Raw genomic sequence first — 27,425 nt, 5'->3', positions numbered from 1 at the left:
AACAAGCTAAAACCAGAAAGTTTAGTCATTTCCCCCCCGTATCACACGATTTATTCAGGAAACTTGGAAGAGTCGACTCATGATTGGTCAAGTTCTGCAGATTATGGTGCTTGCTTTATTTTCCAGAATGACTCAGAACATTTGTCTGTTTTTCTCTCTGCTTTTTACTTCGATGTTTAATTCTTTTCTCAGTGTTTTCAAATGTTTTAATTGTTGCTTTCATGCCTAATTCAACGTTTTAACCAGAAAATTGATGTGAGACTGGTGCATTTACCACATTATTTCAACATTTTAACCTTGAAGTGGGATGTAGAAGAAAACACACACACCCCAATTAACATATTTGTGTGACTTTTCATTAAATTATCACTTAGAAATTGTTGAGTGGGGAAGGAGATAAGAGCAGGTTGTCATTTCAAAGTGCGTTGTGTAAGGCACTATGCAGAAAAATACAACAGAGGCACATAATGTGAACTTACATGTTGCTGAGAAGTCACTTAAACCTTTCCCATTATTTATCCAAATTATACAGAAAGGCTTAAGAATTATACTTTTACCCAACAGATGTGTTAAACACATTTGCATGTTAAAGAATTAGATTTTTTTTTATAGCATTGGTGCTGGTGCTTGATACTTATCGATTTTAACATTTTTAACTGTAAATGTTGCTGTGGATTAAATCTGCGTGTATTCAGAAATTAGTAGCAGAAGAATCTATAGAGGAAGTGAATTTAAAATATGCAACTGCCACTTTACTGACAGCAGTTCTGAACTTTTTTGTTATTTCTGGGAATCTTTAAAGTAAAACGGTGTATTTTGGCCGTTGTTGATAGAAAAGAAAAAAGAAAGGAGGAGCAAGAACTTGGAAATTTTGAGCTTAATCTCAAAGTTCTAGAAAAAAACTTGTACATTTTTGAGTTTAAAGAGTTACTCACCAGGTCGTTGCTAGGTAACCAGAGAATGAGTGAGTTGATTCCACCAACGTTTCTTAGCTAGCAGTGAGAGGTTGTTGAGCAGCCGAAGTACTTCCTCTGCCTACATCTCCCAGAATGCTGTGCGGTTCTGGATTGAAGTTCAGTGTTGAATACATCGTTCCCACAAGTCTGAACTGGATAGAAGCTACATTAGCTAGGCTAATTTTGCTATTTCAGCAGTAAGTGTCACTGATATTTATCTTAGTATTATACAAAGGTGAGTAGAGTACTCAAAAATTGAGATCGGGTAATACTTGTAATGTACTTGTATTGTTTATATAAATAAACAATATGGAACAAAGAAGAGGTGTTCCTTAGGTGAGAGCTAGTTCTAAGCTAGTGGCTTGTTTATAGTTGTCATAGCAACTCCATAGCAACTGCCTGGCAAGATGGCTGTCAGTTACAACATTCATATAAGTGACTTCACATGAGAACTATGTATAGACTGAATATTCACTCAGATGTATTATCTATTGATACTGATTACTTGTCTACTGCGATATATATTATTGATTTATTGTCCAGTCCTGTAGGTGATCCTGATCTGAAAGTGGTCAGTAATTGTTGAGATTCAGAGAAATCCAGCAACAGGGGCCTTCGATTCACTTCAGTTCAAATTCAGAAATGCTTTATTGATCCAAAAGGGAAATTAAATGTGGTTGTAACTCACATTAATTTGTTTTATTCAAGTTTATTGTAAATAGTGATGGGCAGGTTGGCAGAACATTTTGTAGCTATGCTCATGTTTTAGCTCAACAATCTTGAAGCATCTTTTTATCTCATCTTGAATTTTCTCAGAGCCTCCGAGAAGCGATGAATTACTTTTTATCAGAAGATTACGGTTGTACGAAAGCTGTGAGGAAAATGGATCAAATGTGGGCAGTAAAGACATTTAACGTCAGGGTGCACTTTTGAGCTTGAAGAGATTTTTTTTGTCTCCTTTTTTATAAGTCAAATTTGACATGAAAGAAATGAAATCTGGTTCCTTGTGCTTCAGAAAACTACCACCTGTGTCAGGCAACAACTGGTAATCTCAGTTAAAACACCTAAAATGTTGGTTCTGCACGCTGCGGTTGTTGTTCCCAGGCTGAATAATGAGGAACTCCAGCTTGTTCTCCTGCAGTTTTCAGGATAATTACAGTAAAGCTCAAAAAAACATACCAGCAATCATGTAAACGCACAAGAACACATCCTGCTTCCCTTTCCCCTGGCTTTTCAAGGGGGATAATTTCAGAAAGTGTAAAAGGTAGTAGTTGTTTGGACGTTGAGATGGGGGAGGTAGAGAAAGGAGGAGGGGGGACTTGGTGGCTATAAAGGCAGGAAAACAGGTGGGATGTCTAAGCATGTTTAAACACCGTTTGCAGAAAAAAAGACCCTTTACTTCTGGAGTTCAAAGTGAAAAATCCCACACCTGGGCTGGTGGGAAAATGAAAACAAACGGGAAAAGAAAACATTCAGATAAAAGTCCATGTTGGAGCCTTCAGGCTTCCCTGCTTCTTAATTGTTTTTATCAAATTCTGAATTCCTTATTTAATTAATGTTCTGGTATTAAGCTTGATTGATTGATGGTGATAAAATACTTTTTATATCAGAGTATAAACAAAAATCGCTCTGATCTCTCTCCAGTTCTGGTCATGGCATTGCAAGGATAAAAACAGATCAAAGTTTAATCAGTTTAGCCAGGAGGGAAAATCATAAGTGCACCATTTATTTTCCACTGTAACAATAATTTTCCAGTTTTTAATCTGTTAAAAGGAAAAAAAAAATCAATTTATAAAGGTATATTTTTTGTTCTTATTTCTTTGTTAGTTTTTTAGCTAATATTATCTTTTGTCTGGTTTGGCTAACAATAATAGCCTTCAACAGTAGGTCGCTAACGTTAGCTGCTAACGATAATGGCCACTAACAGTAGCCACAAAAAAAAAAAAAACAGTAGACAGAGGACGCTAATATTGGGAGCCAACAATTATTAATAACCAAATATGTTTATAGTACCCAGAAATTGTACTCAATATGTTTTTATTCTTGTAGAAAAGACAAATTGAAATATGTTTGGTTGTAAATAAGATGGAGAGTTACTTTATGGAGTCTTTATGGAGGTTTCTTGATAGTGTTTTTAAAAATATAATTGGTAAGCTTTAAGTTGTATGGCAAGTTGTTTTTTAAAGCAATTGAATCATGTTATACAACTTTGTTTTTAACACTCCTACTAGCACTTAATTGGTGGCCCATATTGGTAACATTGTCCACCGCTGTTAGCTGTAATTTGAGAGGCCACTGTTTGATTTTATACGAATATGTAAATATCTTGAGAAGGATTTATCACCTGGTTCTTAAGTCAATGCAGAAAACACTTGTTACTTTTAGATTTACCACTTCGGACCTGAGAGACATGAGATATCCATCCATCCATCCATCTTCTTCCGCTTATCCGAGGTCGGGTCGCGGGGGTAGCAGCTTTAGAAGGGAGGCCCAGACTTCCCTCTCCCCGGCCACTTCTTCCAGCTCCTCCGGGGGAATCCCGAGGCGTTCCCAGGCCAGCCGAGAGACATAGTCCCTCCAGCGTGTCCTGGGTCTTCCCCGGGGCCTCCTCCCGGTGGGACGTGCCCGGAACACCTCACCAGGGAGGCGTCCAGGAGGCATCCTGACCAGATGCCCGAGCCACCTCAACTGGCTCCTCTCGATGTGAAGGAGCAGCGGCTCTACTCTGAGTCCCTCCCGGATGACTGAGCTTCTCACCCTATCTCTAAGGGAGAGCCCAGCCACCCTACGGAGAAAACCCATTTCGGCCGCTTGTATCCGCGATCTCGTTCTTTCGGTCATGACCCAAAGCTCATGACCATAGATGAGGGTGGGAACGTAGATCGACCGGTAAATCGAGAGCTTCGCTTTTTGGCTCAGCTCTCTCTTCACCACGACGGACCGGTACAGCGCCCGCTTGACAGCAGACGCTGCGCCAATCCGCCTGTCGATCTCCCGCTCCCTTCTTCCCTCATTCGTGAACAAGATCCCGAGATACTTGAACTCCTCCACCTGGGGCAGGACACCCCCCTTGACCCGGAGAAGGCACTCTACCCTTTTCCGGCTCAAGACATGAGATAATTTCACTTATTTCCAGGATACCAAACAAGTCAGAAACATGCTGCTTCTGTAGAAACATGTTTGATTGACAAGAAGCAATATGGGCTCGCAGATGGCCGTGAATATGCAGAAACGACTTTCTGCTTTGCAGTAGAGTTGAGGTTGTTTGACAGCAGCCATATGGGGAAACTGCTTAAGGAGCAACTCCAGCTCTGCACAGGCTACTGAAATGTGTCTGATCAAAATCTTATATCTTTGGGGTGATAAAAAAAAACAACCTGCATCTGCGTCAACCTGCAGCTGGTCTGCAGAAGATGTGCCCTGATTCAGAAGCAACTAAAATCAGGCGTTACGGTCCGTGCTGCGCATGCATGATGAAGGCGCCACACACAGCACAACTCAATGGGGTTCTTGATGAAACTGAATGTAAGATTATTTCTAGGCTTTGATTGTCTTCTTGGTGTGTTTGGAGACTTTCTCGATGTTTCTGGGTAGCTGTAGTCACTTAAACTTTAACCACAAACCACGGCCAGCTCGCTTTGCTCACTTCGGAGGAGTTTCAGGAACCAATAGATGGTATTTGGTTGCTACACACAGACAGCATCTTGATGATTTTTATATTACGCTATTTTATTTACATCTTCTCTGCATTAAAAATGAGTTGGCTCTATTATAAAGAAGAAGCAGCTCATCAGAGAGGACTGCCAATCATTAAGCTGCCAACAAGGAGAAGAGTTATTCTTCTGTGACCTGTTCTTGTTGCAGTAGATGTATTTCAGGTAAAATCTACGGTTAAAGTCTGTAACTTTTATAAAAATATGTTTTTTCCTTATTTGTTAAAACTGTAATCATGTCATGACAGTCTTTTTCTGAGACAGATAATCTGAAAAGATAGATCTCTTCCACTTCCTCCCTGAGTTACTACTGCCGTCTGAAGATTCACCGCTCCCAACCAAAAACGACCAATCAGAACCAGGAGGCGGGTCTTAGTGCTGTCAATCAATGTTGCTAATTGAGCTAATGGCAAAGAAACAACTTAACCTTTTATCCACCAGGATTGGTGGCTATGCTAACTAGCCTTAGCTTTCCTGGTAGGCTAAGCTGCAGTGATCCTTCTGTAGTTTAGCTAAGAGCAAAGTGAGAGGGTGAACATGAGGGTGATTGACATCACTAAGACCCTCCTCCTGCCTCTGATTGGTTGTCTTTGTAAACATTTGCACATTTACAAAGAGCTGGGATTAAAAGATGAGGTTGAACTTTAACCTCTTTGTACTTGACAAAGAACCATCGGATGTCTTGAGTATTGATTTTTGTGACTGGTAAAGTCAGCAATCATTGCAGGTATTAACCCAATGAAGATCAATGTTTCATAATGCTTGAGTGGAAATAAATGTGTGTGTTTTTACTTGTTTTAATGTTTGGTGAAAGCGGCTGAGAATAGAGGCTATCTTGAGTTAAATGAAGACAAAACTGAAATAACTATGACTGCACCAGAAAAATGCTTGAAAAAGACATCTGGACCTCTCGGTTGTTTGGCTATGAGGAATAGAACTAAAATGATTAATCAGCTTAATTGTGATTATTGAATTTATTGTTGGCTAATTTTGTAGCCAATTAATTGTTATCAGTGTATTACTAATTCAAAAAAAGGCAATTTGCTGAAAGAACAACGTAGTCATAGAATAGAATAGAATAGAACAGAATAGAATAGAATAGAAGTACTTTATTCATCCCAGCAGGGAAATTACTTCGCAGTTACAGCATAGAGACAAGACACAATAACAACTACCACTGAGTAGTAGTTGTAGATAAAGTAAAATAAAAAAATATATATATAAAATGCTATAAATTGTAAAAATATAAAATGCTGTTAATATAACAGCATTTTAATAATATAATATATACAGAAACATATATATAATATAGTATAGAGCAGTAATTAAGCCAAAACTATGCAAATAATACATATACTTTGAATTTCAGATCAAAAATAAACTTTGCCTATTTTACCCATAAATTCTTAGGTGGCATTTTTAGCATTTAAAAATGTATTATTTAACCAATTCAGCTGTTTTACACAAAAATAGAGATACTTTAAAAGATGAGAACAAGCAAATACCTCAATATGTTTTATAAATATAAGAAAATAAACATTGTATTGCCTAGCATACAGTAACATTACCTTCCTTTAGTAAATTTAAACTTAATTAAAACTATGCAACTTGAACAGACAAAGGTTTTTCATATCTTAAATGAAATTTAGTTTTGGCTTTTCTAGTGATCTGAATATTTTTATTCATTTTTTTGAGGCTGCAAACTCCAGTTAATGATTATAATATTTTACTACAGTAGTTGGCGATTAATCATGATTAATCTGATTAATAGTTTCAGTAGGTTGAACAGAAACCATTCCAGTACAATACTTTGGCTTAGAGTCTGTGAAAACTTATTTGATCAATTTGTAATTTCTTAGATTTAATTTTAAGCAAGTAATATTCAGTCACTATTCTGAATGCAACTCTAGCTTTATGAGACTTTATAAATTGCTGTTAAGTTGATTTTTTTCATCAACTTTAATGCTCAGCATGTGTTTTTCACAAGGTGAGTCATAAAACTGTTAGCTTTATGCTTTCTAAAGTTTAATTTTAGATTTCAATCTTTACACTTGATGTATGAAGATGTTTTTTTGGACTAAATTTAAACCAAATCCATCTTCATAATGATGACTACATGTCATGTGGAGTCGGTGGCTGAATAATATGAAATGGCTTTAGTAATTGTAGATGAACAGCATAATTTTAAGAGTGCAGCTATTGATCACTGCAGTCATTTGGTTCCCGTTACACCATAAATACAGCTGCTTGTGTCTCCTTTATCTCCTCATTGTACTCCGGTAGGTCTTCTTCTTCTTCACACAATCAAATTTTGTTCTGTTGAACCCATTTCATATCATTATAGCATCGTCTGGAGCCTAAAATGTTGACCAGGTCCACTTTATGTGCTGACCTACACCCAGATATGCTGGAAAAATAATCAATATTACACTTTGCAAAATCAAAAAACTGCTAGGCGACTATGACTACCACAGTTGTACCTGTCAAGTTGTTAACATAACATGATAAATCTTAACATGTATAAATGAAAAAATGCAGCAGTGCTTTGTTACTAATTGTCAAAACTATGACAACTAGAATAACTAGATAAGGAAAAAGCTGGACAGCTATGCTAGCTTTACTTTGACAACTTTAGCATGTAGATGTGCTAAAGTTTTTTTAAGAAGAAAAAATGTTCATACGATCACTTATTAATAATCTTAAAATAAACATCAAGCTTGAAAACATTAACGGACTGAATGTTTTGATGTTTGTGTGCGGAAATATTTGAGTTGCTATGGCAACGGCCTGCATGTAGCTTGGAGAGAGCGAGAAAAAATAAAAATAAGAGTGGTTTTGAATTGTTCTTCGACAGTTTTTCTGTGTTATTTTTCCCTTGTGGCGCGCAGCGCTAAATTAATAATAGCTACATCTCCAGGTGTCATTTTATCAACGGGATTGTTGCAGCGCGGCAGCGCGGCTTTCGATAGCAAGTAAAAGAAAACGTCCTTCTGTCCTCCGGGCGGAGTTGTGCGCATGTGCAAAATTTCCGGATGTAAACAAACAGTCTACAAACAACAAGCAACGTGTCTAAACTTGAGAGCGACGTGAGGAGAACAGGACAAAGTGAGTTTTCTTTGTGCACTTTTTAAACCGGATATGAAGTCTTGAACGTAACCCTAGAAGCTGAACGTTTATTATTTCCGGTTAGTTTAACAGATGACTGGTTCGTGTTCGTAAGTGAGCATTGTGTGAAGTCTGAGCTGGATTAACATGCGCTGAGGAGAAATTTAGAGGACCACTGATGCAGAATAACAGGTAAACACTCCCTGTGTTTCACTCCTCTTTCAGGGAGTCGGTTATTACTCTTATTGCTTTAAATTACCCTTGTGGACAAATAAAGGGACTTGAATTAAAATTTGTTTTAGAATAGAGTAGGATAGAAATGTCCTTTATTGTCCCACAGTGAGGAAATTCAGGTGAAAAATTTAGATTTTTGGCTTAAAGCGATGTGATACTAAAAAACTAGTTGATTTTATAGTGATATTTCGTAAAGTTCTGCTTTGCAAGTATAATTTTAGTGTTATATCTCCTAAGGGGGCAAAATGACAAGCACCTCCAGGCTACACCAGCAGCAGCTGCTGCTGCATTCACTAAACAAACAGGTTAAAGTAAGGAAATTGTTGAATACTTAGACATAAACATGGATCAGAAACACGGGTTGTGCAGGATTTGCTAAGTAGAGGTTTCTGCACCTTTCTGTAAGTCAACCAATCTGTGCAAACACCGGAAACCTAAACATGGACTTAATCTATGAGTAAATAATGCAGAAAGTGACAAATATGTGCAGCAGATTTAGCCAAACTATGCCAAACTAAATTAAACACTGACCAAATTTGTGGTCATAATAACTTGGCCTTGCAACAAAACGTTGTGTTATTTATTATTTAGAAGTCATTTATACTCATTTATTTTATATTTTACAGCTTGTTTGTATTTTGTCATTTATTTGGTAACAAGTTTGGTGTTAATTATTGCAGTAAACTATATTATAATAGCTTACATCTAAGTAAATAGTTGGTCATATTTTTCACGGCAAGATGAAATAATAACATAAGAAAAAAATCATTAAAACAATCTTTGTTGTTTTGCAATAGATTTTCCCTTCCAAAACTTGACATTTAATCATTTTAAATCATTTGGATGTTGGCATTGATCAATAATAATCATAATTTTGTTCTTTTTCACAATCAAGAAATCCTTGTTGCATATAAATCAGATTTTAAAAGATTTTAAGTATAACAAAAAATGTAAAATTCTTCTTCGTTCTTGTTCATTTTTAAAAAAAACGGTTGGTCCAGTTTTTAAATCTATATATTAGTCAGATAAAACACGTCATCATCAGCAAAGAATTGACTTTTGAGTTGTTTTCAAATAATAATGAATGAAAATTTCACCACCAATCTTTTTAGTCTTTAACAAATGGAAAAAGGAAGGATTAAATGTTTTCACTACCAAAGCCACTTCAAATATTTTACTTGTAATTTTAGTCATGCACATCTTTCTGAGGGTTGTTTCTGTATAAATCTATGCATTAGAAAGATAAAAAAATCTGCAAATAAAATAATTATTACAAGCTCTTAAATATTAACTAATGGTTACAAATTTTAAACCAAATTAGCCAAATAAAATATGTTATCATCATCAAAAATTCTGAATATAAGTCATGGCCCACATTTTTGTTTTCATTCAATATCTGCAGACTTGAAAGATGAAATTAAGCTTCAAAACCACAGCAAATATAAATTTACTCAGTTAAAGATCAATAAAAAAACGTATTTTTCAGACATATTTATCAGATTAAGTTATTTCCAGAGATTCATATCTATATGGAGTACGGTGTTTTTTTCTCTAATTTTGTAAAACATTAAACATAAATTTAATAGGTCTGAAACGATTAATCATAATTAATCAATTATTGAAAAAATCGCCAACTAATTTAGTAATTGATTAATCATTAACTGCAATATACAGATAAAGAAAAGACAATTTGCTGAAAAACACCTACATATTCAGAGCAGTAATTTAACTAACATTACACAATATATATACATTTTGCATCAAAAATAAAATATCTTTGTCTGTAAATATTTTACCAAAACTTCTCGAGAGGCATTTAAAAAAAAAATTCATTTGTTACTGCAATTTATTGTATAAAATGCTTATTTCCTTACTTAAAAAGTAAAACATTATTAGTTTATTTGCTTATTTTATGTTGTATCAAAAAGGCTTAAATAGTTAAATACATAATTTTTTATTTGATTCATCGTCAGAATAATTGATAACTAAAATAATCGTTAGTTGCACCACTAAAATAATACAATGGATCTTATCCAGGCATCTGAATCATTTTGCTTCGTTGCTCAGGTAAAAAGTCTCTTTAATTTTGCAGCAGAGAAGCATAATGAGCCCGAGAGAGCGTGGAGCTCTGAGGTGATCTGTCAGGAAAATAGTTTTGCTGTCATCATCAGAAAAACAATCTCAGCACCGTGTTACTGCCTCTGCTTCCCCTCACCACTGGAGTTTGATGAGATCCGGAAAAAGGAAAAACAAAATCTAAAAGCTCTAATTTAAAACAAATGAAACGACATCGAGTTCCTTTAAGAAAGTTAATCACTTTGTTCTGAAGCGTAATTTTCTCAGTTTTTATTTCCCCCTCCAGACCATCAGATATGTTAAGGCCGCAGGAGTGAAGGACGGGCTAAAAATATAAAAAAATAAAGTGAAACGAAGGAGGAACTGGGGACACGATTTGAAGGATGACAACAAAGGGGACAGCAAAGTCGGGGAAGCGAGAAACTGACAGCAGGGACCCGGCTTTACCCATGAGACAAAAGTCGGAGTCAGCGGTTCCTCCTTCCAGCCTGTTAACAGATTCTGGACAGGTACGGGTCACCTGGCATCCGCAGGGGAGACCTGCAAACTGTACCTGATGGTTGTTGCGATATTTTCAGATGCACATCTGTGACAAAGTCCCTCTGATATTTTTAACTTTGACTCCGTTTACTCGATATTGGCTGCATGGAGAAAGTTGGATTTTCCCTTTGCAGAGCTTTATGGCTGATTTATTTTTAAAGGTGGCCTAGTATGCTTCCTTGAACATGTTTGAATAGGTCTATTGGCGATGCAAAACATGTTCATTACATTTTTTGCACAAAATAATTCTTAAAATAATAAGATGTTAGTCTGGTCAGTTCTGCCTATTGAACTGTTTTAGGGCCTCTTATCACTTTAAATCTAAATAAAACGAACTAGCCAAGCCCTCCATCTCAACGTTTACATTCGCATGTGAAAATGGCTGCAAACAGGTGCACAATTATACAGTTGGAAAAGCAAAAGTGGTGCCTCCTGCACAACCAACCAGAATGCAGCAAGTGGTTAGTGGATGGCAAGACAACAACAAAACTCTTGTCTTTTCCAGCAGCCATTTTTCAGCACATACAGCGGTAAAACCAGCTGATCAGATGTGCTGGAGCTCAACTTGGGTTGCAGGCAGAACTCTGCTTGGGTTGCTAGGTAATGGGCAGAACTCTGCTTGGGTTGCTAGGTAATGGGCAGAGCTCTGCTGGGGTTGCTGGGTAACTAGCCAGCTGATTTGTGACGTTACATCCCGCTAATTTTCCAGACAACAATAAAATGTTTATTTTGCCATTTTAAAAAAATGAATTGTATTATTTGTTTACTTGCGTCTCCTAATAATGTATAAAGCAGCTTAAGTTGTTAAAAAATCTGAATAATGTGCCATTTTTAAATCTGATTAATCGATTAATCGTCAGAATAATTGATTACTGAAATAATCATTATTTGCAGCCCTAGATGTAACTTTATCATGAGACCTTTTTTTTATATTTTATGCAACTTGATCTTTGAAATTGCAGCAGCAAAGTGTATTTCCCTGTTGTCCTGGTTCTGGTCATAATCATAAAGTTAGAGTCCTCGCCCCTCCCCAACCTGTTTGTCTCTGACAGTGTTTTCCTCTCTGAAGTGTGAAGCTCCCATCTATAATGAGTTATCCGGGTGTCAGGAGAAAAGAGGATTTTCACAAGCACCGTCATCCCGCTCACAGAAATAGATCATTTGAGGACCTTCCATTCATGTTTTTTTTTTCCTCCCACATCTGAATTATTAAGTATCCCAAGGCTGTGAAGTGCTTAAACTTGCTGCTCTTTCTCAAGATGCTTTTAAAACTAACTGTGTTTTGGTTCCTAGAGCTTTCTTAGCTTAAGCAGCAGTTTCACATTTGTTTGGCTCACCATAGCGTCTTTGATTCTTTTAGTTATAGAATATCAAAACTCGTAACATTTTTAGATTTCTGTAAATGTTGCTCTTCGAGTAATGTCAACTACTTCAAATAAATCAGCACTACATCGCTACTCCGTCATACCGTTTACAGCCTTAAAAAAGTTTTAGATTAATTTTGAAATTTTCTTGAAAAACAAGGACATTTCTGAGCTTCCAAAAGTCAAAAATGTGCAAGAAAAAATCTCTGAATTTTTCAGATTAATTTCACACTGCAAAAACAAAATATTACCAAGTATTTTTGTTTTGGTTGTAGTGCAAATATCTAAGTACACGTGATATACGACCAAAATTTACAATTAACGTTTTAGCAAAAAATAGTTACAGTGGCATATGATAGCCAATAAAAAAATGAGTAAATTTCAAACAAAAATACTCAGATATTTAGATTAATCTGAGAAACTTTCTAGAAACAAACTTGGAAATTTCTGAGTTTGAAAAGCTGAAATTTTGCTAAAAAAAAAAAAAGCTAAAATTTTGAGATTAGTCTAAGACATTTTAAAGAAAAACATTTGGAAATGTAAGAGGATGAAAAACTGAAAATTTGCTTGAAAAAACCTGAAATTTTTAGATTAATCTTTAAAATAATTCTGGAAGAACACTTTTAAATTTGAGTTTTAAAAGTTGGGAGTTTTCAACTTTTGAAACCCATAAGTTTTCCAAGTATTTTTCTCTCAAATTCTTTTGGTAAGAAAACATCCAAGTTTGAGTCTGAGTTTAAATTTTTTTAAACATTTTCTGCTTTTGAAACTCGGAAATGTCAAATTGTTTTCTAGAAAGTCTCTGAGATCAATTTCAAAAGTTTTTGAAATTGAGTTTTTCTTGACTGACTTTCTTTTCTTTCCTACAATGGCTCTGATACACCGTTGTACTGATTTCTTGTAATTTTTTGCCTCATTTAAAGATATTTGCACTACAAACTTGACCAAAAAAAAACCCCTGGTAAGATTTTTTGTTTTTGGAGTGTATTGGTGTGCCAGCATTGTATGAATGAGGAGGAAATGTTTTATGTAGGATGGATTTTTTTTTAGATGAGCAATAACCCAGAACAGGTGTAAGTAATTTAAAAGGATGTCCTTAAATAATATCTGTAGTTTTATTAGAAGCAATTAAAGTACTTCATTGAGTGTTTAAGGGCCCCTCATAAGGGCCCTTTAATGTGAGCGCCTCTCCCTGATATCATCCCACGCCTCAGCTGCTCTCTGGACTGGAACTAAGCCTCTTCTTCTCGACCTGCTCTATGCAGAACCAGTTGAAGTACTGGGACACCCTTTGGCAAATACCCAGCTGCTCAATTAATGGGCAAACAAACAACCAAGCTGTTCCCGTTTCTCACCCTCTCCCCCCCGTTTCTGCCCCGGCGTCACCGCAGAAGGTCAGGGAGGTCACGGCCTTTTGTCTCTCAGCTCACTCTGACTGCTAAATTCCCAGCTCAGCCATTCAGACCAGTTTGTCTCTTATCTGTAAACACAGTGTGCAGTTAGCTTTAGCCCTCCAGCTAAAGGGGGCTGTTTGAGAAGTTACACAGTAAAAAATTAACAACAGTAATTTCTTTTATTTATCCTATCATAAGAAATGGGTGTCCTTTTTCAAAAACACCATGTTATTCATACATTTGATGAATGTCAGATTTAAATCAATTATTTAGTTTGGACCCTAAATATTTAACTTTCAAATTAAATATTTAGTGAGAAAGCTAAATATTTAGTTTGCAAAATAAATATCTCTCAATTAAATATTTTAACTAAATGTTTGGCTTTTTTGCTAAATATTTAGTCCACTAAATAGCTAGTTTTAGCTATTTAGCTTGAGACTGCAGACACCTTACTGAGTGGCTGTGCAAATATTTAGAGTAGCCACAAAAATTTATCTAGAAAGTTATTTAGCTTGCTTTAGCTAAATACTTAGAGAACTAAATTTTTTGTTTGGCAAACTAAATACTAAATATTCAGAAATTTATTTAGTCAGAAAGATAAATGTTTAGTTTGGAAACTAAATATTCAATATTTATTGGGATAAATATTTAATTTGGAGCTAAATGTTTAGTTTTTGAACTAAACATTTAGCTCCAATGTTTAGTTTGGAGCTTAACATTTAAACATGTTTAAATGTTTTTAAACATTTAGTTTTTAAATGTTTAAAAAATAAGTGTTTTTAAACATTTAGCTCCGGGGCGTGCCGTGGTGGCCGAGGGGTTAGTGCAACCCACATTCAGGCAAACGTAGCCTCGACGCGGCTTTCGCGGGTTCGACTCCCGGACCCGACAACGTTTACTGCATGTCTCCTTCCCCCTTTCCTGTCAGCCTACTTTGAAAAAGGGACACTAGAGCCCACAAAAAGACCCCCTGCGGAGCGATAAAAAAAAAAAAAGCTAAAAAAAAACAACAACATTTAGCTCCAAATTAAATATTTATTTCACTTAAATAGTTACACACAGTTTTTACCTGGCTAACTATTTAGTTAAAAAGCTAAATATTTGGTTTGAAGACTAAATATTTAGATACAATTAATATTTAGCTTTCTAACTATTTAGTTTACAAACTAAATTTTTAGCTTCCTATCTAAATATTTAATTTAAAAGTTAAATATTTATAGAGCTAGGAATTACATGGTGAAAATATAACTGAAATATTAACACCCAGATTATTTTCTCTCTGTGACTAATAAACAGATTTATTGCTGTTAATTTTTTACAGTGTATCTTTACAGTCGGCACCCTATATGTCTGTACCTGCAGGCTCTTGGAGGTACAAGTGTTTTGTTTAGTTTTTTTTGACAGGGATAAAACTGAACTGAGCCAGGCTTTTAGTCCCCTTCGGCTCCACCGACCGTGTTCACACACGTCCCGCTTCGCAGAACTTTTAACCAGGGAGGCAATGCCTTTAACTCTCTGGGTTTCCCTCCTTTTTTTGTTTTATTTTTTTTTTCCCTCTCCTGAATGAAATCCAAGGAATGAGAACATCTTCAGGGACTTCAGCTGCTGAAGAGGAATGCTTTTGTTCTCTGTAAGAAAAGGAATACCGATAGAGGTGATGAATGAGAGCTCTATGCTCGGTGTTATTTTAAATATATGTTGGCAATCTGGATTGATTCTTTTGTGTTTCAGTGTCAGCCATTTATTATGAATGCGCAGCCACTCTGCAAGGCATCTGCAGTCTCATCAGGTGTCATCTGAAGGGCGTCTCCCAGAAAAAGTGGATAAAAAAACGAAGTCAAAAAAACTAAAGCAGATAGCCATTATATTAATAATAATAAGCATTTTCTTTATTACTCTGCAAAAATAAAAGCGCAATATCATTGGCATGTTGCATTTGTGACCCATACAATAAATAAGGGATGTCCAAAATGTGGCGCTTGGGCCATTTTTGGGATTATTCTGTGCGGGCCTTGCCCACAACTTCGTCCTTGAACAGGTTAGGATAGGTCTATGAAATATGCAAAACATGATCATTACGTCTTTTACACAAAATCATTCTGAGATTTTATTCTGCTCAGTTCTGCCTATTTTGAGCCTCCTGTCACTTTAAAAAGAGCAGTTTACTGTTGGCCACACCCCCCAATTTAAAGTTTACACTTGCGAATTAAAATGTGCAATTATCCAATCTTGCATGTTTGAAAAGCAAAAGTGGAGCCTCCTGCACAACCAACAAGAATACTGCAAGTGGTTTCTGGATGGAAAGTCAACAACAAAACACTTCTCTTTTCCAGTATACAGCGGTAAAACCAGATGACTGAACGCGCTAGAGCTCAGCTTGGGTTGCTAGGTGACAGCTGGGGTTGCTAGGTAACGGTAAATCTGACTTAACTGTTGGGACGTTGTTGAAACACTTGATTTTCTAGACACCAAAAACATTAACTTATTGCCAAAAATCAGCTGGAAGTTGTTTTTTAAAGCGCTTTTAGCTATTTTAGAACTGCTTGAGACCCAAATGGAAGTACTAAATTGTACAAAATGTGAATTACGCATAATAGTTCCCCTTTCAAGGACTTTATTTATTTCACCAGACTGTTGATGGATTTTCACCTACCAAAAAAATAAAAATAAAAATAGAATAATAGCAACAACACAAAAATTCATCTTATATGAACCAAACTTTGAGCTTTCATTTTTAATTTGATAGCACCGCAAACAACTAATGACTCATTTATTAAACTACAATAAATAAGAGGTTTTTTTTCTAAAGGACTCGTATCATGTTCTTGTAGCTTTCAATAAAACTAAAATGTTTTACAAATTCTTTAGGTATAAAAGTCAGGTTTTATGAAAATTGTATTTTAATTTGTTTTTACAGTAGAATTTTTTTGTGTTTTTCATAACAAAAAGAGATAAAACGTGACAGTTGTAGTGCCCGTGGGAAAAAGTTTGAAAAATATTTAAAATAGTTTTGTAGGATTCAGCTAAAAGATATCATAATATCAGTTTGTTTGTATTATTTATATCACAATACTTTATTTTTAAATATATTCGAGGTGTTACGAATTTGCATCATTCATGCTAATTTAATATTTGGACAGAGTCTCATAGTAGATAAAAATGACATACATAATATTTAAGGTCACAAATGTATTGCATTATTCCAATATTTACCAATAATACTTTACAATGACATTTCGTCCCCCGGATGAGGTGAAAACTTTCCTGATTGTCTCCAGTTTTATGAAAGCAGCAGCTATGGGAATCATTTGAAGATGGAAAAAAGTTACTCTCTGAAATATTTGTCTCGAATCTCCATGAGGGAGAAGGAATCATTTCACATCAGGTGTCGTCTGAAGGACAAGATGCTCTAATCAGCCTCTCAGCTCCTCCGCTGCAGAAAGACAGCTGGAAGAAGAATCAGAAAAAGCCAACATAAGTTTCACTTTAATGCACAAATGGGACCTAATTAGTGCAAAACTTTGGTTTGTTGTAAAGCATAAGCCTTATAGATGCCTGGGGTTCTGTGGCAAATTTTCAAAAGTTTTGGAAAGTTTTGAAGTTTTGGACTCTGGAGTGATTCCTGTTGGAAAAGATTTAAAGAAAGTAAAAATGTTCCATTGATGCAGAGAAATAAAGACAGATTTGCTTCACCAGCAGCTTCTGTTAAAAAAAAACAAACAAACCCTGAAGGTAAAATGTGATTCAGTGATTTTCACTCTGTCAACAACCTAAGAAGATTTACTGCTTTAGTTAATTCTGAACAGATCATCAACATTAGTTTGTTTTTACACTATAAAAACACAAAATCTTACCAAGTAATTTTTGTCTAGTTAGTGCAAATATCTTTTTACACTTGAAATAAGGAAACTAACTTAAAAGTAACTTTTCAGCAAGATATAGGATCTTGTTTTAAGTAAATAATTCCTTAATATTGATGAAAAAGTACTGGTTCCATTGCAGATTATTTCATAATTAACAGGACATTTTTCCCATTTTGTAAGTAAAATAATCTGCCCTCATGGAACAAATAGTAGAGAAAATAAATTGTTAAATAAGTAATAAAAAGTTATCTTTTACCAAAGATGAAAAACAAATCCTACGACCGCTAATATTTAGCACCACTTGTTGAAAATTTGAGAATAAATAATTCTGTTTTCCGCTATCTCTTTTAGCTATTTGCGTCCTCGTATACACATACATGCATTCACATAGATCACATTCGGTCAAAGCTAAATCTATAGGAAATGACATGTTAGGAAACACCCTCAAAGCTAAGGCTAAAGGAAATGACACACTAGGGAGCGCCCTCTTTAGCGCGTAGCTTAGACAGAGACTAACAAAGGGAATTACAAGTTGTTGTTTGATGCCATTTTGCTTTAAGAATAGCATGAACAATGGACCAGCTGTATTTTGGTATTAATATTGAATTTATGAATCCAACTCACTGACTCTTCTTCAGCCTCAAACATCAAGAACCTAATTGAGAAAGGATTATTTTCCAAACACACTCCACTGTTGTTTACATTTCATGAAAAAGTAAAGTGCACTCAGTGTATTCTTCAGAGGTTTTTGTGCTGCTTTCTTTAGTGGTTCTTGCTGCAGCGCCCCCACGGGTGAGGAGGGGAAAATGTTGACATTTGTTGCCACGATTCACTCAGATGGTAACCAATTATAATAGCTAATTTAAAAAATGACTTTTAAAAAAGTTTCCATGGCTTCAAATCAGTTTTGGCATAGTTGAGTGGTAACGGGATGCATTTACTCAATTAGATTTACTTGAGTTACGTTTTTGAAAAAATTTACTTTTGAGAGTGTTTTTCTGCGCTGTACTTTTTTTTTTACTTGAGTAATTTTATTATGAAGTATTGCTACTCTTACTTGAGTAAAATTTCTGGATTTTCTACCCATTGAATGAAAAACAAACACGTTTTAACCAAAAAATCACCAGTCACAGACACACACCTGCAGTATTTCTTAGTTTTTTTTTATTGAAAGAAACTGATTTGGAAAAACATTAGTTTGCCTGATTTTGTTATTTTTTGTTACTTATATGAATTATTGTCATTTTTGTCCATGAAATACCAAACTTTCCACTTAACTTTATATTTTGTTCCATCGGATGGTGTATATTTAATTTTTAAATATTAAATGATTGATAATTTGATCAGTTAATGCTTGAGTTGACTTTTTACCAAATACTTTCTTGCTCTTGAGTAATTTCTTGGATGCCTACTTTTTAATTTTACTCGAGTAAAAATATATTGCAGTAGTTGTAGTTTTATTTGAGTGTAGTTTTTGTCTGTATAGATAATTGCTGGTTGATGCAGTCTTAGTGGAACAATCCTTAGATTCCAGGACTGATGGAGTATCTGGAAAAAATTCCCTGGGATTAGAAGCTAAGTGGTATAATTATCCCTCGGTCTGTCGAAGAGAACATCATGAATACAGTATGATTACTTGTCGAGTCTCAGCCTATTACCCTGCACTATTAACCTCGTTCTAAAAGGAGCCCTGTGGGATTGTGGGCCCTAAGAAAAAACCGATGATGACAGGGAGAGATGGATGTTTGCTTGGGGGGAGAAAATGTTGAAAACTAACGGAGGGCTGGGTTTCAGGAGTGACTTCATTTCCCCTTCCTGATGCTGCTCACCTCAGCAGAAAACAAAAGCTGTTCCCAAACCGGTCGACCACACAGGTAGTTTTCTGGTTTTTTTGTTTTTTTTTAAATAAATCCCTCTAACACTGTGCAAACCTTGGTGCCCTGCTTGACCTGTAAGGGCAGAAAAACATCCAAAGATTGCACAGTGGGTGAGAAATCCTGTCTGTTTTTGTGTTTCTTTTTGTCGTTTGGCTGGTTCTTTATAACCTTTCTACTGGCATTGTGCTAAATCTGTCACTAAATTCTCATGCGGTTGGAAAAAATATTGAGTGCAGAAGGTCATAGTAGACAAAATTACATTTCCAACCAGTGCTTTATTTTTGCTTTGTAGGAATCTTTGCCCTGTAGTTTAACCATTAACAGGAGATTTTAGTTATTTATACGCAACCAAAGTGAAACATTTTACATTTCTTGTAATTATTAATTGACTTAATGTGAATGATTCTCCTCACTTTGTTTACAGGTAAAACAATTATGAAAGTTTTCAGCCTTTCAAACGGGTTTTGATTGGTTATGTATTAAGTAAAATCCACTTTTTGAGCTTTTATGTCATGTTATAGTTTTATTCTCATTAAAAACACACCTGGTGGAACTCTGAGTCGATCACCTGATGATTTTGAAAGTTCACGCAGTGTGTCCCCTGTTGGAGAAATAAATATTTGAAAAAAGGTCATATCCTCATACCAGCCTTTTTCAAGCATTCAGCATGCTGATGTGAGTGAATCTTCATCAGTGCAGACAAAGCGTCTGCAAAGCTGCACTTCGCCTTTGTAAGCCTGTTGCAATAATTAATTAATCACATGATAAATGTGAGAAATGAGCCTGATGATTTTCATTCTGATTGTTAATATTTTGTTTACAGAGACTTAAGAATCTATTTTATTTATAGTTTCAGTTTTGTAAGTTTTTTTTTATTTCCGGTTTGTTGATGTTTATTGATATTTGTAATATATTCCAGTTTTATCAAGAATTTAAAAAAAAGTAAGTTTATTGGTCATGGAGAGGGGGGACATGCATCATTATGCCATTATCTATCACTTGAAAATGATCTTTAAAATTACAATCTTATCGTTTATCGCAATAATTTCTGCATCAATTTTACCACTTGTACATCTACAGCTGCATCTCTTCACATACAGTTTACACCTAAAAACATGTTTAATTCATGTTTTCTGTGGAATCATTCCTAGCCTTTAATTTGCTGCCTGTAAATTTAACCTTGGAATTTTCTACTCACCTTATTTTGCTCTGCTGCTGTAAATTTGGAGTAGAAATAAGCCACCAGTGAGGGAAAACCTTTCAGTTTTATTTCCCAGGTGTGCTCTAGCCTTCGAGTGGCACATGAAGGTCACTTTAACTCCACAAAATCCCTTCTCAGAACACATTTTCTAGAGTTTTTGTTTTTAAGCGAGTTATTTTGAAGCCAGTGGCCTGTAATATTCAGTCATCTTGGAGCCTGTAATCCTCTGACCTTCAGTTCTGTTCATGAAACTCGTCCAGCTGAGTCTGATTGTTTCTTTTCTGGCTGATTTGAATGACTTCTGGTGACAAAAGGAACGCGCATAAACTTGTTTTCTTGCAGAGCATTTACAATATATAAACGTAATAATGGAAATATCAATATTGTTGGACAATTTGAAACAAAAGAACATGTGATTTTAATATGTTGGCAATATGAAACAAAGGTTAATGTTGAAGAAATTTAGACAAAATTAACATTTAATTTAATAAATATACCACAAAGAGATCCAGAAAGCAAAATGTTCCAATTTTAATGAGGTTTTTACAAAACAAAGTTAACAAAATATCATAATTGACATGAATAAAATAAAATTCACATTTTGAGAGACACTCCATACCAATAGGTGGCAGTAAACAAACCCAACACTGTAAATTAAAATCAACAAGAAATACAAGAAGCAGCTTCTCTTTACTTGCGCATAATTTGCAGTGTAGTAAAAACTTGACAACAATATTTTGGTTTATTTAGCCTGTTAATGAGAAAAATACAGGTGTTAATTTTTCAAAGCCATATTTTCACCAAGTTATTCATTCATTTATAGTTCCAAACTATTTAAATATTTAATTCACAAACTAAATAGTTAGTTTCCAGGTGATATATTTAACTTTCAAATAGGAAAGAAGCTAAAATCATTAAGAAGCTAAATATTGAGTTTGTATCTTACTGTTACTAACTAAATGTTTAGTTTCCAAACTAAATGTTTGGTTCCAAATTAAATATTTATTTTACAAACTAAATATTTATTTTCCAACTCAATTTTTACTTTGGAAATTAAATATTTGTTCTTCAAACTAAGAATTTGGTTGCACAACTAATGTTTTCCAAATTAATGTTTATTTTGAAAAGTAAATGTTTATTTTTAAAACTAAGCATTTAATAAAAAAAACAACAACATTCAGTTCTCAAACTAAACATATTTTTCCAGCTAAATGTTTAGTTTGGAAATTAAATATTTAATTTTGAGCTAAATATTTAATTTGTAAACTAAATATTTAGTTTCAAAACTAAATATTTAGCTTGGACTTAAGCATTAAGTTTGGACCCAAATGTTTAGTTTGCATATGAATTATTTAGTTACACACTAAATGTTTAAGTCTGAGCTATATACTGTATTAAAATATTTTGAAAGCTAAATATTTAGTTTTTGAACTAAATATGTAGCTTCAGACTCTGACATTTATAAATGTATGAATAATGTGTTGAAAATATGACTTTGCAAATTAATTCCCACATTTTTTCCTCTATCAGGCTAAATAAACCAAAATATAGCTGTTAATTTTTTAGTGTGTCATTTTACAAGCAGCACTCCATACTTAGCAGCTTTGCTACGCTAATGCAGCTTTTCTTTTTAAACCAAAAATGTTGATTTCAGTCCCCAGCTAAACCTTTTTGGGCCCTCAGCGTTGGGGGTCTGGTTTATTGTTTTAGGGGCCACTGATGGGCGGCTGAATGAGGGCATTCAGCGCTCGTTTAACGGTCGACTCTTTTGTCTCAGTCATTGTTTCCCGATCGCTAAGGGAGGAAGATTTGTGTCTGTGACACAGAAGGAGATTTTCTGAATTCCTGCCTGTGTGGAGGAACCCGGAAGCAAATTTACAAGTTTGAGGAAGCCGCTGTGTAAACATGAGCTTGTTAAAGTGCTTTATTTGAACACAGCGTGTTTAACAACAGCAGCGTCTCCGTCTTAAGTGACGTAAATAGCTTCCAGGTAATCTGTCTGCGGCTCTGATGGTTGAATGAATTCATTCCTGGAGGCAGAATAATTTAAGCCCTGCTCTTCTGGCGACGTTTCTGTAAGGAAGGGATAAAAATCACTTTTACACATTCCACCTCTGGACCTTAGTGGCATCGCTGATGCCGTCGGCTGAATCAACAGTTTGGCGATTGACAGCGCTGTCTCCAGTGGGCTGCTGCAAATTTATGGGGGTTTTTCCACCCCTGACGTTTCCACCCAGTGTGGCGTCCATCTTCTGGTGACGTGGCAACAAAGTCCAGGCTGGACAGTCTGAGGGGAAAGATGTGGGACTTTGTGGCAAAGTGCATGGAGGCTTTTAACTGTACAGCACCACTGGGTGAACTCAGCAGTTTGTTTAATATCCAGAGTTCCCAAAAATTATACCCAAGCAAAAATAGCACAACATAATTTTACTGAAGTAAAAGTAAAAAGTAGCTGTCCAAGAAATTATTCAAGTAAAAGTAAAAAGTAGCTGTATTTTACTAAATAATTTTTACTTGAAATTATTCAAGTAAGAGTAAAGAAGTATTTGGTAAAAAGTTTACTCAAGTATCAAAACTGATCAAACTATTAAGAATTTAATATTTAACCTGAAACTTTAACAAAAACTGCTGGTGTGTTGGAGAAAACATTTCTATCGTTTTTAACGCTTTCTCTTGTGGTGAACGACATGGGTTTAGAATTTTATTATAATATTTTGTGGTACTATCATGATAACGATAACCGGCGTCTTCACTTAGGGAAGTGAGATTTATCGATTAATTACATTTGATTTGTTTAGCACATTTCAGCAACCAGGCAGTTCAAAGTGCTTCACATTGTAAAAACACAAAAATCAACAATTTAAACATTTATATCACTAAGCTAAATGCATTTAAATAAAGTTTTGAATTTACTGAAATGTATTTATGTTCTCATGGAACAAATAGTGAAGAAAATAATATTTTCAATACTATTTTAAAAAAAATCTAACATCAAATTTAATCCAGTAATCGACCCTGATCCCATGATGCCTTCTGTTGAGCTGGACATTCAGCCTTTTGCTGCTCGTTCCTCACCCGAAGTGTTGAAAATGGCAGGATGGTGGAGAGGTGGGTGAAGGCTGGGAGGTGTGAACTTCAGGGAAGGAAAGCAATGTGATGAAATTATCTTCAGCTGCATTTTACCTGAGAAGTCTATTTATAAAAAAAACAGCTTTTTTTCTCAGCTTTTCTTTGAAACCGTTACTTTGGAGGCTCTCAGTCTTAATCCAGAACCACTTTGTTGTTACCTGTAGCAGAAATAAAATTTCCCACAGTGCCAAGAAATTGTTGGAGTAATTTTGCACCAATCAGGAGACTTTTGACATGAAGGAAGAGAGCTAAATGAAAAACTGCATAAAAAACACACCCAGTGACGTGTTTTTGTCTGTAAAAAATATTTCTCCTGTTTTAACGACTTCCTGTAAACTTTACTGGCTCTCCATCTGTATCGTCATAAAGTGCAAAGACCATTTAACAGCTTTGCTCTCTAAAGCGTCATCAGGTAATTGTCTACTCTCTCAGCTCTCTAGGAGCGCTGATGCAGATTATACGATGCATTATTCATTGCAAAGATGAGATGTGAACTTGAAAGTTCACATCAAAGATGCTGGAGAAAAAAAAGCAAAGTGAAGAAGGAGGCACTGCTCCCGTCTCAAGCAGGTTAAAAAGCCATCATGAAGCCTGGAGGGACAATAACTGCTGGCGACTGACTCTGCGCGTCGCCCTGAGCCTCCCACGTCTGGGCAGACTGACACTGGGAATCCTTTATCTTGTCCACTGGAAGTCGCAGCCGCCTGTCAAGCCTTGGCAGACCCTCAAGCTTCGGCTGGTGACTGGTTTGGAAATGTAAACAGAGACCAGCAGCTCTCTGTTGCTTCCTCACCGCCTCCTTACCGGCAGCACACAGGCCCCTCGGTCGTTAAACTGCAAAACCCCGTTTACGTTTTAAACCACATCATCTTCCTCTTAGTCATCCAACTTTCTCTAAGGGTGTTCTCACATCTCATTGTCCGGTAGACTTGGTTCGATTGGGACCAAAGTTGCAACGTTTGTCACAGTTTCAGCTGGTTCGGTTCTCTTTCCCACAAGACAGTGTCAAACGATCCAAACTATTAAAAAAACCTGTTCCCCTCCTCGCCAGTGGGGGTGCTGCACCAAGAACAACTGAAGGAAATGACACAAAGACTTCTGAAGAAGACAAAAGCAAAATGTAAACAAAAGTGGAATGGCATCAGATTTTAGCGGTTGTCTGATTTCTGTTTTGTTTTTGGGAAAAGTCATTTCTCGCGCTAGCGCTACACTTTCCGGTTTGCTTTGGTTGTCTTTACCCAGAATGCCCTGCGCTATTGTCCACTTCCTGCTTTTGGAGCTGTCTCTGGTCTGGTTGGTGGGTCACATTGGTTCACTTCTAGGTTTTATGGGTACCAGAATTTGCTTTTGAGATTCCATTGCAAACCATACTTTCCAGACAAACGAACTAGAGTTTGACTAAACAGGGCTGATGGGAATTTACCCTAAAAATTCAAAAAGGTAATTGTCAAAAGTACACCAAGAGCTGCTACAATAAATTTAGTTATTGCAATTAATGATGTTGTTTTGAGACTATTTTCAAGTGATACAATGGTAAAGATCTGAGTGCTCGTTCCTTTCTGTGTGTCTTGACCTCACTCAGCTCCTATGTAACCTAAATATTACATCCTGCTACTAACATGTAGCCACTTGCAGAACTCTGTTGGAGACGAGGAGGTGTGCAGCCTCCAGTTTCTTCTCAGGCATAATTTGATAGTTTGTTAAAGGAAGCGGGCCGTCTTCGTCTCCACGTTTCATCACGTCTTGTTCTTTGTCAGTCCGTCCGTCTGCTGCATCTCAGGTCGGCGTTGGCTGATGGCCAAGACCGCCGCCGTTCCTTCTCGGTTCAGACGAAGCACAAAAACAGGAGATGAATCACGAGAAAGCCAGGCGGCACTTTGATGGATCCTCTTTACCAGAAGGCCCTCTGCGGTCAGCTTGATTTTGCTTCAGTTTTAGCATGAAAACACCTCAGGAACAGAATTGCTAAGGGAAAATTCTGCTTTTCTTTAACTACTCTTATTATTTGTTGGGATAAATCAACAGAAAATGGTGATTAATTTGAGGAGTGGAAGGAATCAGTGAGTAAGAAAAAAGGTTCTCTGGTGTTTAGCTTTTAGTTTTTTTGTATAAAATCTCAAATTCAGTCAGAGAACATCTGTGATCATCAGTTTTTCTACTGAATTACAGTCTGAGCTTTGACTAGGCCAGTTGCTTGCCAAAAATGTCATGTTGAAAGAACGTCTTAGTACTTTTCTTTTTAATTGTAATTGCAAAAACTATTATTGCTGTTATTTTTACTTGATTAACAATAAACTGAGCACAATATTTTATTTCTATAGATGAGGGATCAGTAAATTATTGTAGATTTTAAACAAAAAAGATGTCTTGCAGGTTTGTGATTTTAAAAAAAAATCCTAAATTATCAGGTTTATCATATTTTTCTTGATTTTTTGTGTCTTTTCATCAACAAGAAGCAAGAAAAGTTTATTAAATGACCGTTCAAAAGTCTGAATTTTAATAAAAATCACTGGATGTTTGCTTAAAAAATTTTTTTCCTCCATCTTAGCAAATGTGTCCAACTTGAAGCGCGTGGGCCAAATTCGGCCCGCCGTAGCTATTTCTGTGGACAGAAGTAAAACTTCAAAATCACAGTTCTGTGCTTAAATATTATTTTATCAGTCAAATTAAACCAGTTATATTTGTATTGTTTCTCCTCTCGAGTTCAATCAAGGCTGAAAGTCGTTCATTTATTGCTCTACATGTCGTAATGCCCTAAAAATACTGTCAGAGGTAAGAGAAATCTGTCATTCCTAATAGGTAGTTTTATTAACACATTTTGCAACAACAAGCCCTTTAAGGACATTTATGAAGGCCTGATATGAAGGTTGTATTTTATCAGAGTTTTCAGTGAGATTCTGCTGTTGAATTAAAATCTGAATTCATTTTCACATGTCTTTACCAGGGGTTCCCATAAGAGGTTAAAGTTTTGCTCTTTAGCCTCGTCTGAAAGTCTGTGACGAAACAGTCGTGGTTCTGTAAACAGAGGAGTGATTTTCTGCAACCATCCACTTACACTCACATGCTGTAATTATTGTTCAAAGAGCGGCAGCCGTGATGTCAGGCCAGACTTTGACAAAACATCTGGACCTGGACTCCATTGTAATTTGTTTGGCAGTAACAACCAGGTGAGCTGCTCAGGTTTGGTGGGAAAAGACACAACCTCTGATTTCTCTTCAGCTGTCATTACCTTCATGTCTCTGGCTTGAAAAACACAAGAGACTCTGGGAAATTATTCTTCTGGTGGGGGGCATAAGGAGGAGGATTAGGGGAAATGGAAATAAAAATCTATTTTTCTCAAAAATTTTCTTTCTAAATTTGGACTTTTTACTCTGAATTCTGACCTTCTTTATCTTCAAATTCTGAATTTCTTAGAGGATTCTGACTTTTCTCAAATTCAGATTTTTTTTAAAAGTATTCTGGCTTTAATCCCCAAATTTTGACTTTTCACTCAAATTCTGAATTTTTACTCAAATTCCGACTTTGATTTCAGATTTCAGATTTTAATCTCAAATTTTGAGTTGGGTCAGAATTCTGACTCCTCTCGAATTCTGACTTTTTCCTAATTCTGACCTTAATCTCAAAAGTTTTACTTTTTTCTCAGAATTCTGCCTTTTCTCAGAATTTTGACTTTTTTTCAGAATTCTTATTTTAATCTCAGAATTCTGATTTTTTTTCTCTGAAAATTCTGGAAAAAAAAGATTTTTTATTTTCAGTGGTCCTAATCATCTTCCTTAGAGGCAGCAGCTTCTGAACGGAGAGAAAACCGACTGGCGGTTCGAGTGCATGAACGCCTCAGAGCATCCTTGCTTCTTTTTGTCTCCTCTGAGGAATCATTGGAAAAACTACAATCAATGTTAGAAAGGCATTGATCCCGTCTTCATTCTCTGTATGAATGGGCTTTCTTCTAATGAGTGTCCTCACCGTGACTTCA

At 35.7% G+C, this 27,425-nt stretch overlaps 1 protein-coding gene across 2 annotated transcripts in view; it reads left to right on the top strand.

The window, feature by feature from the left end:
• The window catches only part of fras1 (Fraser extracellular matrix complex subunit 1), a 292,855-nt gene that overhangs the window by 8,112 nt on the left and 257,318 nt on the right, over positions 1 to 27,425 (top strand). The gene's annotated exons all lie outside the window — the stretch shown is intronic.

The sequence above is a fragment of the Xiphophorus couchianus genome, chromosome 12 (assembly GCF_001444195.1).
Source record: "Xiphophorus couchianus chromosome 12, X_couchianus-1.0, whole genome shotgun sequence".
Classification (NCBI taxonomy): Eukaryota; Metazoa; Chordata; class Actinopteri; order Cyprinodontiformes; family Poeciliidae; genus Xiphophorus; species Xiphophorus couchianus.
The sequence above is the reverse complement of the archived record's forward strand: the minus strand, read 5'-3'. Positions and strand labels throughout refer to the sequence as shown.